This window comes from Haliotis rubra, unplaced genomic scaffold (assembly GCF_003918875.1).
Source record: "Haliotis rubra isolate DU_JTF1 unplaced genomic scaffold, ASM391887v1 Scf402, whole genome shotgun sequence".
Taxonomy (NCBI): domain Eukaryota; kingdom Metazoa; phylum Mollusca; class Gastropoda; order Lepetellida; family Haliotidae; genus Haliotis; species Haliotis rubra.
Genome location: NW_025767083.1, coordinates 490,755 through 507,319, shown reverse-complemented (window position 1 = coordinate 507,319; position 16,565 = coordinate 490,755). Strand labels below are relative to the sequence as shown.

Sequence of the window (16,565 nt, the reverse complement as noted above, 5' to 3'; positions counted from 1 at the left end):
TCTCCCCTACCTCCCGACTCCATTCGGTGTAGGAGGCAAAATAGCGATGAAACTTATATGAATCAGAGATCATGCATATCCTGGCGAAAAATGATGGCTGTACGAAAGTTGTGGAACAAACTTTAAGAAAATAGGATTAAATATGCATGATTTAGATAATGACAATGCTGTCTTAAAAACAACATGGCTTCTCTATGCCACACCAGACTAAAACAATGTCCGAAATGGATACTAATGTCCAATATCCTCAATGCGGTGAAAATAAACATGAATCCTAACTTTCGTTATGTGTTTTGTATGAAACAGAATAGGCAACATCAACCTGCTTTGTGACGGTGTTAATGTATGGCTTATTAAACCAGTTTCAAGGAACTCTTTGTCTAAAATATTCCATTATGTAGCATTAGGTTGTTTCTTTGTGTAAATACAGTTCCATTTGCAAACCCTTGGAGACTTCAATCATCCAGTGTAGACCTTTATAATTATTCATTGCCAACCGGTCTTGTTGCTAACATCAAGCACAGACAACAATCAATATTCACAGAAGCATCGAAATGCAGTCAATATCTCCCCGGCGTCAAGGCATTTCATATGTAGACTGTGGTGACGTTCATCGACGTCGTTGTACCAAGGACTGGATCAACCTGTTCTATTGTGGGAGCCCGTGTCGTCGATATGCCGTCGAGGCAGTGTGCTTAGGGATGCGTGGACGGAGAAGACAGAGTTGTCAACACATCTGTGGGACAGGAAGCAGTGCTGAAGTCACCATTACACGCTGTCACAAGATGTCGGCATTTTCTTTTGGAATCTTTACAATTCTGTTTGTGGTAATATTCAGGACAGTTGAAGGTAATAACGCCCCACTTTTATCACCTATATATTTGATAATGTTTTATATGAATATGTACATGGTAGGTATTTGTCACCATGGTAGCATCGTGTAATAATGAATTTTATCCTGTCATGTTCTTAAGCCATGGTTAGATATATTTTACTCCTAACCAATTCCAGTGTATAAACTGATCGACAATACTATCTCTCTCGAGTTTTGATCCATATACTGAGCATATTCAAATTAGCTGAATGAACACCTGGCCTTGTGATATAAGATGTAGCAATGGCGACCACTAACTGTTACTTATAATAATTATTACTTCCATACAATGGAAGTAACGACCATCAATATCACACATCTGTACAAGTTTTGGCATACCCGCTTTACACTGGCCAAACTCTAAGCTAATGCATAAATTGTGTATAAACATTACAGGTGAGTACTGAAGACATGGTATGTTTCATGGATAAAAGCTTCTTTTTATTCTTTATACAACGTCTCAGGGATAATTCGTGCTACTTCATCAGGTGAAACGTCGAATAAAGAATCAAAAGAAGTTGCTATCAATATTCATGTTCGTCCAACTTCTAAATGGCTTAATGTTCGTATTCGCTGGCTTGTAAAATGAATGAGCCCGTTCTTAAACCTGGTCTTAAAACATAGATTCTACCGACTATATTGACAATTAGAAATTCGAGAAAAAAGTTTCTTGAGAAACAGCAACAAAGGAGTGTATATAAGCAGCTGAGTCGTTGGAGTACGTCAAAAGTTTGAAAAAACAAACACCCACAATACGAAGCTGCGAAGGCCTTCAGATTAAGGGTAACTATGTCCAAAAATATAAACTCTTAAAGAAAAAAAAAGATAGAAAGAAACGCCCCGGCCCAAAATAAGGAAATTTATTAAACGTACTTAATTGTTGTCATTGTCAGCATTAATTCAGTTCACTCAGTACACATGTGTGTGGAAACAAGGGGGCGTTCAGGACAGTACCTGGTGACACTACCCCTTGCAGCCGTGACTACTCGGCACTGCCTTGGAAGTGGTCGCAATTCTTCGCCATTCCTCCTGCAACGCGTTGGCAAGTTCGGCATGTCTCAGAGGGCGATGGTGACGTTTACGGACACGTCGATCAAGTTCGTCCCATAGATGCTCCATCGGGTTCAGATCAGGTGATTTGGAAGGCCGTTGTCGTTTGCGTTGGCGAGATAGGCACCTGTTACACGAGCTGTGGGGGGTCGAGCGTTGTTTTGAAACAGCTCCCTCTGGCCCTTATAAAGTAGGAGGGGTGAGGTCGCATGACGCGTTATTCACCAAATCGGTCCACCTGTCGAACGCAGTTCGGCGCAAAACGTTCGTGTCGACGTCGATACGTTGTCTCCCATCCCGTCGTTGCAGGAGGAAACGCGACTGAACCAAACGCGTCGCTAGTTCCCCGGGTTCCATGCCTGTACCCTGCTGCACCATTGGACACGTGGTTGTCGGTGTAGTCGTGTCAGGACAGGTCCAAGTTTTGGCCGATATGCTCGAATTCCCTATTCTCTCAGACGATTTCTGATGGTTTGGTCGGAAATTCTTCGTGGCCCAGGCACCTAAAAAATGATGAATGTGGTTTGGCCTTTTATAGTCGAGGTCTGTACTCAAGGTTGCGACACATTGCAAGTGCGTTACGTTGAAAAAAATTATACATGGACTTTTCATTATAGTTTTCATTTGTGATGAAAGGAAAGCCACGAAATTATAAACGTTTACGAGAAACGTTTACAAACACATTTAGGGAAGCCACGATACTAATAACGGGATTCAAACAAAGGAATTCTCTTAACGACGATTGCTGCCGAAATATATCGAAATGAACTGCTGAACCGCCTGTGCGTTTCTTTTCTTTTTTTATTTCTTTTTTTTGAAGACTGTATATACTAAGCAAAAGAAGATACTTTACATGTGTTAATTTATGTCCCAAACATACACATAAAGGACAACGTGTGTTGTTAGTGGCATGGATAAAAAGTTATGGACGTGATGATCGTACACTAAAACAGAATTAGGCATTAAGGTACGCTTGGTGCACTATCCAGTCAACAGTAGCACGATGGGGTCATGCTTTGATTTCACTGGCACTTGCCATCTGTATTGGAGCTTGTTTATTACCACGTATGCAGAAAATTTACTAGTCATCTGCAGGTGCATTTGTGCCCAGCATGGGCCTCATTACGGTTACGTATGTTTTGCGTAGTTACGCGACCCGTAAACAGTGCGTTACTGGTTGACGTTGCGATCGCAACACGATTACGCAAATGACGTATGTGACATCACACGTGGCCGTGGGGCATCACATGTCGTTACCCGTTTGATGCACACGTGTCCTCAGGTTGTCAATTGCCGGTCTACTGCATCTCATGGCACGTGCAGCAGCCACGGTAGACTGGCCATCCCGCGGTATGCCAATAGCACGTTCACAGTCAACACCTGTAAGGAATGGCAGGAGGCTTATCACCAGCAAATTCTGCTCACATGTTGGTGGCAAGGCACATGAAAATGTGCATCCAGAATGCTTCAACACAGTTGAAACAGGTTAGAACTGGCCATTATGGTATTCGCCCATATTAACTACCTTGTACGACTCATTTTCACTATAATTCATTTCTCCAAGTGTGAAGTTTTTTTAGGGCTTCAGCATACACTGGCACACGTTTAGCAGTCTATTGTGGTACTCAGCAAGGCTATTCAAACAATCCTTCTTAGAGCAAATTGAGTAAACTCTGCAATGTTAAATTACAAAGTTCACACTGCTCTTATGGTCATGTTTCACACACAAAGCTCCGGAACTTGGGTTTGACGTAACATAACGTAAATGTCAAGTCTTACATCAACAATACACTAAGCCTGAGGCTTCCTCGGGCTTCAAGTTTAACAGATTTCGCAACCATATTCAAGAGCTCTTAGTATGTGGAAGAGCAAGACGAACGGTCGGTTTCACAAAGAATAGGTTTCAGATGAACATATCCCTTGGCGTTGATAGTGTCATCTTCACAGCCATCCGATACCACTGACCAATCAGAATTCATTCCTGTATAATGTGAGAGAAGAGAATGAGAGTTTGTGAAATTAGGAAAATGTATGCATAAACGGTCATCAGACGGCTTCTTTTAAAGAAAAGAATATTTTTTAATCAATAATTATTTTCATCATTATCTGCAAAAAGAATATTTTTCAGTTGGTTTCTAAAGTGAGATATGTCAACAATGCTGATCTTAGCGGTTTGGGAATAATATGTTGTGTTTCATGGTGTGTTTAACTTTATTTGGTTGTCGTTTAGACTTCCAGTCCGTATCCTCGACCTTGTTTTCAATAAACAAGTTATTAGGAATGACTCAGACAGGGTCATAATGTACCGATGTTCAAATACATCCGTTATCGACGTCTACCAATTTGACCGGCGTGAGATGAGAACTTCTCCCTACCCCTACCCTACTTCCCCAATGCGTTTGTGACACGTGACACACTTAAGCTTCTATGTATTTTATAAATAGCAAAAATCCTGAAGACTTATAATTTTATAATTTAAATTCAACAACTTTGGCCTAAAATGTTTATTTGGAGACACTCTTACATATCTATATCCAGCCTACATAAAGGTGAGCCTTACCAGGTCACCAAGGCTACATTGGTCCATGTTTCCATACTGTGCTTTGACTTTCATAGCCTCCACAAACATTCGGCATTTATCACGCATAGATGTACCCATTATATTTCCACAGTAGCAGTACTAAAGGAAGGGTGATATTTGTGCTTCAGTATTTGTACTGAAGTCATAATTGTAGTAATACTTTAGTATTAACAGTGTTACTGAAGTAATTGGTGACAGTAGTGCTTTAGTGTTAGTACTGAATTACTAGTGGTAGTAATACTTTAACGGTCCTGAAATAAACGTTGCCGTAGTACCTTCGTATTAGTAGTAGTACTGATGTAATACTGGCGGTAGTACTTTTAATAGTGGTTCTAAAGTAATAGCAGTCATAGTGGTGCTTTAGTAGTACTGGTAGTGAGGTGATATTAGGTTTATCGTCGTGCTTGAGAAAATTTCGCTCATATGACGACGGGCATGCGTGTGTATGTGCATGTGCTGCTGCTTGTACTAGCCCAGATTTAAGCTAGTTTTATAGTGCTAGCTCACTGAGATACCATGCCGCAGTGAAGCATGAATACCCCACTCAGACACATTATACTGACTCCGAGTCGACCAGTCCTTGTTGTACCCATTAATGCCGAGCGCCAGGCAGGGACCAACAAGTACCATATTTTAACGTCTTTTGGTATGACGCGGTCGGTGATCGAACCCGCGACCTTCCGCTCTCCGGGTTGAGCTCTAACCTTCACGGAACTCTACATTCGCTACATTCATTCGGTCGTGTTTCGTTCACAAGTATACACTATTTGTTTACGCTGGACATAACTCATTCAAAGTAAAGTAGATTTTTTTTTTTTCAGAATCTGAAACATTCCTAGCATAGATAAGAGTATCATTGGTTAAATATGCTAGCTGAATCAATATCAATGTCGCTGAAATGAAGATGTACCAGTTCACACGAATCAGGGTGAAAGATTCATTTGGTATGAGACTTAACAGAATAAATACTTCCCCATCACTAACACTGCACAACATGATATATCACAATGCTACAAATTAAAAAACGAAACAGTGCCTATAATTGTTTTAGATTCTGTGTTCATTGGCGGATCCCACCCCAACCCCCTTTTAAAATCAGACTTAAGACCACATTGAATATTTTTTTGCGTTGGCGGAGCCAATGGGGGGTTCAGGGGGTTCGAACCCCCTGAGATATTGCTGCCTAGCGCTGAGCTCCAGGTTCGCTAAATGTTTCACCGTCAGTTGTATGACCTTCAATGAACCTTAAACACTGGATGTAACAGCGCATTTACCTTCACCATGACCTACATCACATAGTCCCGGTCATGAGATAGTTGGCAGCGCAGCTTAGTTACACGAGCTGTATGTGTCCACTGGAACACCCAGTGAAATGTACACGTTGGTTTGGTCTGTAAATAATCGAGTCTGGACCGGACAATCCTGTGATCATCATGGGCATCGAACTACGCATGATACCATGGGATGTGCCAACCAAGTCAGCGAGCCTGACCACCCGATGCCGTTAGTCGCCTCTTACGACAAGCATGGGTTGCTGAAGTTCAATTCTAACCCGGATCTTCACGGGTCTTACGACAAGCATGGGTTGCTGAAGATCAATTCTAATCCGGATCTTCAAGGGTCTAACGACAAACATGGGTTGCTGAAGTTCAATTCTAACCCGGATCTTCACGGGTCTTACGACAAGCATGGGTTCTTGAAGATCAGTTCTAACCCGGAGAAATGTCCAGGAAACAGCAGAGACAGAATATAATATCAATATATTTTGACCCGTTTATGATAGTTTTATACGTGTCTTGATTGCACAAGAGATTCACAAGAGGGAATCAACACGTTATTTACTCGAGTGAGATGTGAATTTAAACCTTTGGCATAAAAAGAAAGTATTCACCACTGAAATAAACAAGACATGGTTATATAATGCTGGTATACTTCATGTGGAGATCAAGGTTTGAAATGGTACGTCAAGTTTCAAGTGTTAACTTGCTTTCTCCCGCAAGGTTATATGCATTTTACACTAGAGACACACTTTATGGGCAACAACTTCTTTATGTCAAGAGTGCGACGTTTCGATACAGTTTATTGTACCGTTGTCAAGGCGGAATGAATTTTTATCACTAAATATATCGCGCCTTCCATATACTCGCGACACATTTTCAATAATTGATATTTGGTTCACGTAGTATTTTTCTTCTAAATAATATATAATTCATGTAGCATCGAACTTCATTTTGCCATCAAATGAATGTCTCCTGTGACAACAAAACACCCCTTTAAGTATTTATGTGATGTTATTCAGGCAGGAGAAGAAGACCTTGTTGGGACCAACGTCTGTGACGAACAATGGTACATCTGGTTGTGAAGATGCTTTACCGCCTGTACTGACCACATATAATGGTGGTTGGTCGTTACCATGACGACACTTCTTGAGACACCCAGATGATAATGTTTACACACTGGCAGCAAGGACACTCACCATCAATGACATTCTATGTACACCATTTATCGGACGGAATCACAGACGGAATATTGTCGATTTGTTTTTACCTACTTTAGAATACTAGCAAAACGTGACATAAATACATGACACATTTTATGGATAACAACTTCTTTTTTATTCTTCACACGACCTTTCAGAGCTAATTCCTTCATCAGGCGAATGCACTCAAACGTCGTGTTAAAATTTAAAAGAAGTTGTTATCATAAACGTGTCATGTATTCATGTTCGTCCAACTTCTAAATGCCTATCAAAAACTTTAAAACGTGACATACTTGACCAAACCGCAGTAGCATTTCTCTTTCTACGGGCTTGTTTATGAGTAGGATTCTAACAGCACCAACAGTAACAATGACCCTTCTAGTATTCAAGACCATGATTTTAGGGTGATATGTGTATGGGTAGCCTGCAGCCTGCGGCATCTTTGGTACAGTCAGGGTCGGATCCAGGATTTTGGAAAAAGGGGGTTGTGGGTTTGCACATATATCATTAAGTCCAAAGGTTAGGGGGAAATGATCCTCAGGGAAATTGTTTTCGGGGGAGAGGAGGGACCTTTACCTCTGGGTCCGCTCCTGGGTACAGTCACATCTGAGTAGTATCCCATTAGTGGACAGAATGCCAACTGTCTTTTTGTAAATTCAGGTTGCACAACACTGACAGTGTATGTACTAGGTAACAATTGATACAATCTGTATGTTGTGTGAGCAGCTGTGGGTTAAGTCAGAACGAAAGAGGGTGACGAAATATTTCCCTCAAAGCCAGGTTGGACATGTTCACTTTTCTGTATTGTCAGACAAATACCGATGCCAGGATTTCTACGACAGTTCAGAGAGATTCATTATGCAGTAACAAGGAAAGTACATTTCATTGGTCAGTTTGACCTTGCTCTTTATCAGTGTTGCCCTTTTCATCGAGGACGATCATTTACTTTTATGTTATTTTGTTACTGTTAGGAAATCCAATTATTAGTGCCACCTCCGATACATCTGACTGTATATGTACAGCGGGCAAACAGTAGAACGGGTTAGCAAGAGTTGTCTTTTGGACAATGAATTGATTATCGTGATTTCGTGACGTTTTGGTCTGGTAATCTTATGATGAAGAATGATCTGACGACTGTTCCGGTATATCGCGTATGGCATTGAGCATCAAACGTCTACGGACTTTCGGTCATTAATCATGTCTTTGCGCAATATTATCTTTGGCTATTTCAACAGCTTGTCACAAGTTGAGGTATTACCTTTTGTGTGATTCATAGCTTCTGTTAGTTGTATAATCCTTGTAGTAGAGGTGGTATAACTGCCAGTATTCACTACAATCAAACCTGAAGTGGCTGCTGTTAGTTGTATAATCCTTGTAGTAGAGGTGGTATAACTGCCAGTATTCACTACAATCAAACCTGAAGTGGCTGCTGTTAGTTGTATAATCCTTGTAGTAGAGGTGGTATAACTGCCAGTATTCACTACAATCAAACCTGAAGTGGCTGCTGTTAGTTGTATAATCCTTGTAGTAGAGGTAGTATAACTGCCAGTATTCACTACAATCAAACCTGAAGTGGCTGCTGTTAGTTGTATAATCCTTGTAGTAGAGGTAGTATAACTGCCAGTATTCACTACAATCAAACCTGAAGTGGCTGCTGTTAGTTGTATAATCCTTGTAGTAGAGGTGGTATAACTGCCAGTATTCACTACAATCAAACCTGAAGTGGCTGCTGTTAGTTGTATAATCCTTGTAGTAGTAGAGGTGGTATAACTGCCAGTATTCACTACAATCAAACCTGAAGTGGCTGCTGTTAGTTGTATAATCCTTGTAGTAGAGGTAGTATAACTGCCAGTATCAAACCTCATAATCTACACTACAATCAAACCTGAAGTGGCTGCTGTTAGTTGTATAATCCTTGTAGTAGAGGTAGTATAACTGCCAGTATTCACTAGTATTCAATCAAACCTGAAGTGGCTGCTGTTAGTTGTATAATCCTTGTAGTAGAGGTGGTATAACTGCCAGTATTCACTACAATCAAACCTGAAGTGGCTGCTGTTAGTTGTATAATCCTTGTAGTAGAGGTGGTATAACTGCCAGTATTCACTACAATCAAACCTGAAGTGGCTGCTGTTAGTTGTATAATCCTTGTAGTAGAGGTAGTATAACTGCCAGTATTCACTACAATCAAACCTGAAGTGGCTGCTGTTAGTTGTATAATCCTTGTAGTAGAGGTAGGCCAGTATAACTGCCAGTATTCACTACAATCAAACCTGAAGTGGCTGCTGTTAGTTGTATAATCCTTGTAGTAGAGGTAGTATAACTGCCAGTATTCACTACAATCAAACCTGAAGTGGCTGCTGTTAGTTGTATAATCCTTGTAGTAGAGGTGGTATAACTGCCAGTATTCACTACAATCAAACCTGAAGTGGCTGCTGTTAGTTGTATAATCCTTGTAGTAGAGGTGGTATAACTGCCAGTATTCACTACAATCAAACCTGAAGTGGCTGCTGTTAGTTGTATAATCCTTGTAGTAGAGGTAGTATAACTGCCAGTATTCACTACAATCAAACCTGAAGTGGCTGCTGTTAGTTGTATAATCCTTGTAGTAGAGGTGCCAGTATTCACTACAATCAAACCTGAAGTGGCTGCTGTTAGTTGTATAATCCTTTGTAGTATAACTGCCAGTATTCACTACAATCAAACCTGAAGTGGCTGCTGTTAGTTGTATAATCCCTTGTAGTAGAGGTAGGGTATAACTGCCAGTATTCACTACAATCAAACCTGAAGTGGCTGCTGTTAGTTGTATAATCCTTGTAGTAGAGGTAGTATAACTGCCAGTATTCACTACAATCAAACCTGAAGTGGCTGCTGTTAGTTGTATAATCCTTGTAGTAGAGGTAGTATAACTGCCAGTATTCACTACAATCAAACCTGAAGTGGCTGCTGTTAGTTGTATAATCCTTGTAGTAGAGGTGGTATAACTGCCAGTATTCACTACAATCAAACCTGAAGTGGCTGCTGTTAGTTGTATAATCCTTGTAGTAGAGGTAGTATAACTGCCAGTATTCACTACAATCAAACCTGAAGTGGCTGCTGTTAGTTGTATAATCCTTGTAGTAGAGGTGGTATAACTGCCAGTATTCACTACAATCAAACCTGAAGTGGCTGCTGTTAGTTGTATAATCCTTGTAGTAGTAGAGGTAGTATAACTGCCAGTATTCACTACAATCAAACCTGAAGTGGCTGCTGTTAGTTGTATAATCCTTGTAGTAGAGGTAGTATAACTGCCAGTATTCACTACAATCAAACCTGAAGTGGCTGCTGTTAGTTGTATAATCCTTGTAGTAGAGGTAGTATAACTGCCAGTATTCACTACAATCAAACCTGAAGTGGCTGCTGTTAGTTGTATAATCCTTGTAGTAGAGGTAGTATAACTGCCAGTATTCACTACAATCAAACCTGAAGTGGCTGCTGTTAGTTGTATAATCCTTGTAGTAGAGGTGGTATAACTGCCAGTATTCACTACAATCAAACCTGAAGTGGCTGACCTGTTAACCCGGTCAGATTCGTCACTCATATAATATAACAGTTCCCTCACCTAATGTAACAGTTTCGTCAGTTACCGGGTATAACACTGTTTCACCGCCCATTGCAATGTAACGGTCTCGCAACTCAATACAATGTAACGGTTTCGCCACTCATTACAATGTAACAGTTTCGCCACCGATTGCAATGTAACACTTTCGTCACCGATTACAATGTAACAGTTTCGCCACTCATTACAATGCAACAGTTTCGTCACCCATTGTAATGTAACACTTTCGTCACCCATTACAATGTAACACTTTCGTCACCCATTACATTGTAACGTTTTCGCCACTCATTGCAATGTAACAGTTTCTTCACCCATTGCAATGTAACGGTTTCGTCACCCATTGCAATGTAACGGTTTCGTCACCCATTACAATGGAAGAGTTTCGTCACCCATTACAATGCAACAGTTTCTTCACTCATAACATTGTAACGGTTTCGCCACTCATTACAATGTAACAGTTTCGTCACCCATTACAATGTAACAGTTTCGCCACTCATTACAATGTAACAGTTTCGTCACCCATTACAATGCAACAGTTTCGTCACTCATTACAATGTAACAGTTTCGTCACCCATTGCAATATAACGGTTTTGCCACCCATTGCAATGTAACAGTTTCGTCACCCATTACAATGCAACAGTTTCGTCACTCATTACAATGTAACGGTTTCGCCATCCATTACAATGTAACACTTTCGTCACCCATGACATTGTAACGGTTTCGCCACTCATTATAATGTAACTATTTCGTCACCCATGCTACATATCCCTTTTTACCACCCACGTGGTCAACGTAAGTGTAGTTGCATACTTATCTCGCACGTCACACGAGTGTCGTATCGCGTTGACCTGCACAGTAACAACTAAGTCTTGACCTGAAATCCTAACGATTCGAATGGATAAGCGATTACCTCTCAATTAGGTCGGGACTACTTTTTCATTCATAACAATCGCGTGAATTCATTCATTGTACAACTTATAATACACGTTATAATAGTTCAAGGCAAAAGTTTACTTTATTACACTATACATGGGGGTAGAGCGAACTCTGTTTCTTTTCTAAGATGCCAAATTTAATACTTAATGACGATAAATCTAAGGCACAAACGCCACGGTGTCGGAGACCTACATTAACAAGGCTTACTGACGCGCTGTTCTATTGACATGTCTACCCCCCATCAAAATACGCTATTTTGTCAATTTTATGCATGTAAGACTTGGGCAATATAAAAAATACCACACACGGCCTCATTGGATACCAATTATACGAAACTAGTCACCTTCATATGGTCAGATACCATAGGATAGGAACACTCGTAAGTAATGAGACCTCGTGTAGTATTCTCTATATATCTTTAACCCGCAAGCACTAACGTGAATAACATCAAAGCTAGCATCATGTTCCTTTACTTTCAGTATCTGTTTTCTTCATCATCTCCTATTACTGACCCGAACGAACTAGTGATGTAGATGTATATGTTCGTCACGTTCGCCATGCATTATTCACATCGCGACACGCTGCTTGAACAGAGAAGAAAATCAATCAATTTACTTGGAGTTTTTGTTATGTTTGCTTAGTGTTCATTGTGCCATTTTTACAGATATAATAGTTATCGTCCATCGATAATAATACACACATCCCGACTGACTCGTCTCAACATGTTTTGTTGCATACTCTTCTGAAAAAGTAGAGGATCATGCAATAAAAATGATTATACCAAGTATTTGAATAAAGGTAAGTATTGACGGCAAACATTTAATGAAAGAACCATAATGTATGTAAACTTCACACTAAACCACTTCCTGTAGTTTGCATGTGCCCGCGCAGTCGTCCCACACGTGCGTAGGGTGATACTGCTGATTTTGACACAGGAAGGTCGATTTTTTACTGGTGGCTATTATTCCGCTTATTTGTTCCAGTTCATTATACAGATTTGATATGCTTGAATATATCACTGTGTGTGAATCAACACGCTGTGCAGCGTCTGTAACGGGGTGAACGTGTACAGGCCTCTGACGTGCTATAAACTGACAGACGTCAATCTGCAGGGACCAATGGGATAGGCTAGGGTATGGGTAGCAAAGCAAGAAATACAAACTGTTGACTATCGACCAAGGTTCCCTTGTCAACGACAAGAGTAAAGGACCTGATCATGACTCTAGGTTCAACAAAGTCGAGCTGAAATGGCGAATACAATTTCCGAGTTTAGGTTCAGAGGATTTGAAATCGTCTATATACACTATACAGCCCCATGCTGTTTCATTTCCTACACGTAACGACACCATGTAATGTCCGCCATGTAACTGTTTTAATGAGCTTGAAGCTACAATATTAACAACCACACTCTCTGCTCTTAATTTGTACCACTAACTTACCGAAGTTCTCGTTATCAGATAGTTTACACAAACAAGACTTGTCAAAACGCTGAATCGACGATGCCACTCGTCATTACTTTCCAACACATAAACCCGATGTTACGATTCGTTTATGTTTATATGTTCTTCCCTAGCCATGCTTCACTCCCTTGACGACCTTGACGAGGAATGTCACCCCTGATGCCAGTTTCCGGTATGGCTTGTGTCACGTCTCACTTTATTCAACTGCGACAGCCAAGGCTTCTAACATTATACCGTTCTTATTGCAATAGAACATTATTATTGTGATCGAGTAACAGCTGCCACGTTAGACTTTGCTGTTTGTTTGAAGTGAATACTGACTCTCTGGCAGTTATACTAACTCTACTATTGGGTTATACAACTAATAGTTTGCTATGAATCACAACAAAAGGTAATACCTCAATTTGTGTGCATCTGTTGAAATAGCCAGGGACAATATTACGAGAAGACATGATTAATAAACATCCGTAGACGTGTGATACTCAATCCCATGAAGCGCCTATGACGAACAATCGGTCAGGTCATTCCTAAGAATTAGAGTACTTGACCAAAACGTCACAAAATCATTGTTCTAAAGGCAACTCTTGCTGACATGTTTCACGTGATTCAATCACGGCCTATCACCGCCGTATCGTGCTCCACAAAACCGTAAAGGTGGTTTCCATTGGAAGAGCTCTTAAAGAGTTCCCAGAAGGACTTGACAATGTGAGAGGGAGTTCTGTAGCCTGTTCCACATGCTTTCAATATGTTTGGTGTTTTGTCGCCGCTGACGTTGGTCTCCTGCTGTAAGAAGGCATCAACGACAGTGATCGAGAGTTATCGTCTATGTGGATGAATCCCGGTCCAGAATGTTATCCCTATTCTCGTGACTCACTGTATGATATGGGTATGAGTGGCATCTCCCAGTTCTACTGATCCAAGCTCAACTCATGATTGGGTTTGATCCACACCATTTACGTTCGTCTACATTGGAATCCTGAAACATGTGATCTTGACTACAAAACACACAGATGCACAGATATGTAAAAACTGTCAGTACTGGAGACAAGTCCTGGTTTGTGTTATTGTCGTGGTCTTCAGTCCAATCAAAACATTCAAGCATCCGTGTGATGTGGGATCGGTGGACGTGAGTGCAAGCCCTCCATGATCAGGGACCAGCCTCTGACTATTACGCAGTCTCCTAGGGGTAACGCCGGTAGTGTAGTACAACTAACGTCGGTGTTCCGCTGGTCATAACTGTGTGTTGTGGCAGACATAAAGTGATAACGCCTTGATGTCATCATGGGAAATCTGTTTTCTCGCTAGGTGCCATCCTCGATAATCTCCAGGATATACGTTACGATCACTCTCCACTATACCCTGGATGCATCCGCGTCTTGGCCCGATGATTTTATTACCTCCCTTGGCAGGCTTTTTATCCAATCAGGTGTCTACGCTGGGAAGTTGAGCGAACCAATCACAACTCACTTTAGCTTCTTAAATTATCTAACCGTTAAACTTGGCAACACAACTGATGCAGAGGTACTCTGAAAGATGTAGAAGGATTTCTTTTAGATATTTTTTGAAAGTTTCAGATCTGTCAATTTGTCTGTATTATTTCCCAAAAAATCTGAGTGTTACTGCGAACAAACCTTCGCGACTACGACCGCTATCTTTGTTAACACTGGCAAGCTCGGTTGTAACGGCGGCTTAGCTGATTGGCTACTGTGAGAATGCGGAGCCAGCAAAGGGAGGTAATATAAAATAATATTATTAGCCGTGGATGCATCCAGGGTATAGTGGAGAGTGATCGTAACGTATTCCCTGGAGATTATCGAGGATGGTAAGGTGCCGGAACGCTGTCGACCACCTGTATGCGGCTCGGTCGCAACGATTACATGTCCTACTGACAATACTTTGGTACCCGTGAAGATCATGCTTGACTAACGGGATCGGTTGGTCAAGTTTGCTGACTTGGTTGACACATGTCATCGTATCCTAATAACGTAGATCGATGGTCATACTGTTGATCCCTTGGTTGTCTGGTCCAGACTCGATTATTTATAGACAGCCACCATATAGCTCTTGGAATATTGCTGAGTGCGGCGTTAAACAAACCAACCAACCAAATACGTTAGTCGAGACCAAGGACGTTTGATTTGAAGCATGCATGTTTCAGGTCATTGAAGTTGAGAGAGAATGAATAACTGCATTTACTTGTTGCCATCCTCGGTAGCAAATTTTGTTGAGCTCTGTGATAATGATGTAAAATGATTCTGTCCCGACACTTCTAAACACGCTGAGCCAGTAACCAACAACATGTAACCATCTTCAAACACAAGGCCCAGCAAAGTGAGGTGTGCATTGAAAACACATGTTTGCAACACATCCAGTGTATAATTATAACGGTAATTACCTGAAAAGAAAACATTGCCCTGGAAAGTGCACATGGAAAAAAGTATTGGCACACCTATGATTTTTCAGAATCGGTTGTTTGTATGATTATAATGAACGTACCATAGATTGATTTCAAATATGCACATGCTACGATCAAAGGCGAGCTCCCTTGTTATATGTTTGCCCTTCATTAAGCAAACAACAATTTTCAAAAAAATGTTCGTACAGTTCGATAACATGGAAAATCGATTGATTTTGCTGTTCATAAGCAAACATGGGGCCTCCACCCGTGACAAGTGCTCACACATGGCAAGTTGTTGGTATGCGGACACAATAGGCACATCAACGTTGAGAATAGGTTTGTCCTCAACATTGAAATTAGGTTGAAAATAGGTTGTATATGAAAGTTTTTTAGACGTAGACATCCGACGTGGAATCAACGTTAAAGTTTGACCTATTATCAATGCTGAAAATAGGTTGTTTATGAAAGTTTGTTAGACGTAGATATCCGACGTGGAATCAACGTTGAAGTTTGACACATTATTAATGTTGAAATGGGTTGTTCCGTGGTTGTGTATGGGAGTTTTTCTATATTTAGAAATCTAACGTAAATACGTGAAAATTCAACCAAGGTTACAATACTTGTATTCCGCATTCCTGTAAATAGACTCGCAGTTCAGCTTTAAACTACACTAAAGTAGCACTAAACTCCTGCATCCAATTAGAATACCAAAAAATGCTACCTGCAATAAACAGTAAAACAGAAAATTACAGTAAAAATGTTTACCTCATAAAATACTTGGTTAAAATTCCACATTCAATATAATGTTCATTTAAGTTTTATGTCAGTTGGAAATATAATTCCAGTAACAAGGAAAGAGTATCCTAAATTAAGAAAAACTATTTACTGTTGTGTTGTTATCTTGAAAAGATGGAAATTGTTCCGAGAAGATATTTTGCCTGAATTTCAGCTATTAGATAGACCCCTGAATAAATACAATGCAATTACTTTCACCATGAAAGGAATACAAGATTACCATGCATGAACTGTACCTGAAGACAGCACATAATACAAGTCACTTTTCATAAAATCTTTATTAACACACACAGAGAGAGAAATTGCTTTACTTTAGACTAAATTTAAAGCATTATGTAAAACATCATACATGACATAGTCTGTAGGTGACCTCTGTTGTGCTAATATCACATTATCA

At 40.5% G+C, this 16,565-nt stretch overlaps 1 protein-coding gene across 2 annotated transcripts in view; it reads left to right on the top strand.

The window, feature by feature from the left end:
• The first annotated feature begins 571 nt into the window (after positions 1 to 571).
• LOC124287601 (mucin-19-like) overlaps positions 572 to 16,565 on the top strand; it is a 41,204-nt gene continuing 25,210 nt past the window's right edge. The window contains exon 1 of one of the 2 annotated variants that reach the window (XM_046724087.1): positions 572 to 849. The gene's annotated coding sequence lies outside the window, so the exon portion shown is untranslated. The remainder of the gene's footprint in view (positions 850 to 16,565) is intronic. The other variant, XM_046724086.1, reaches the window with a different exon arrangement.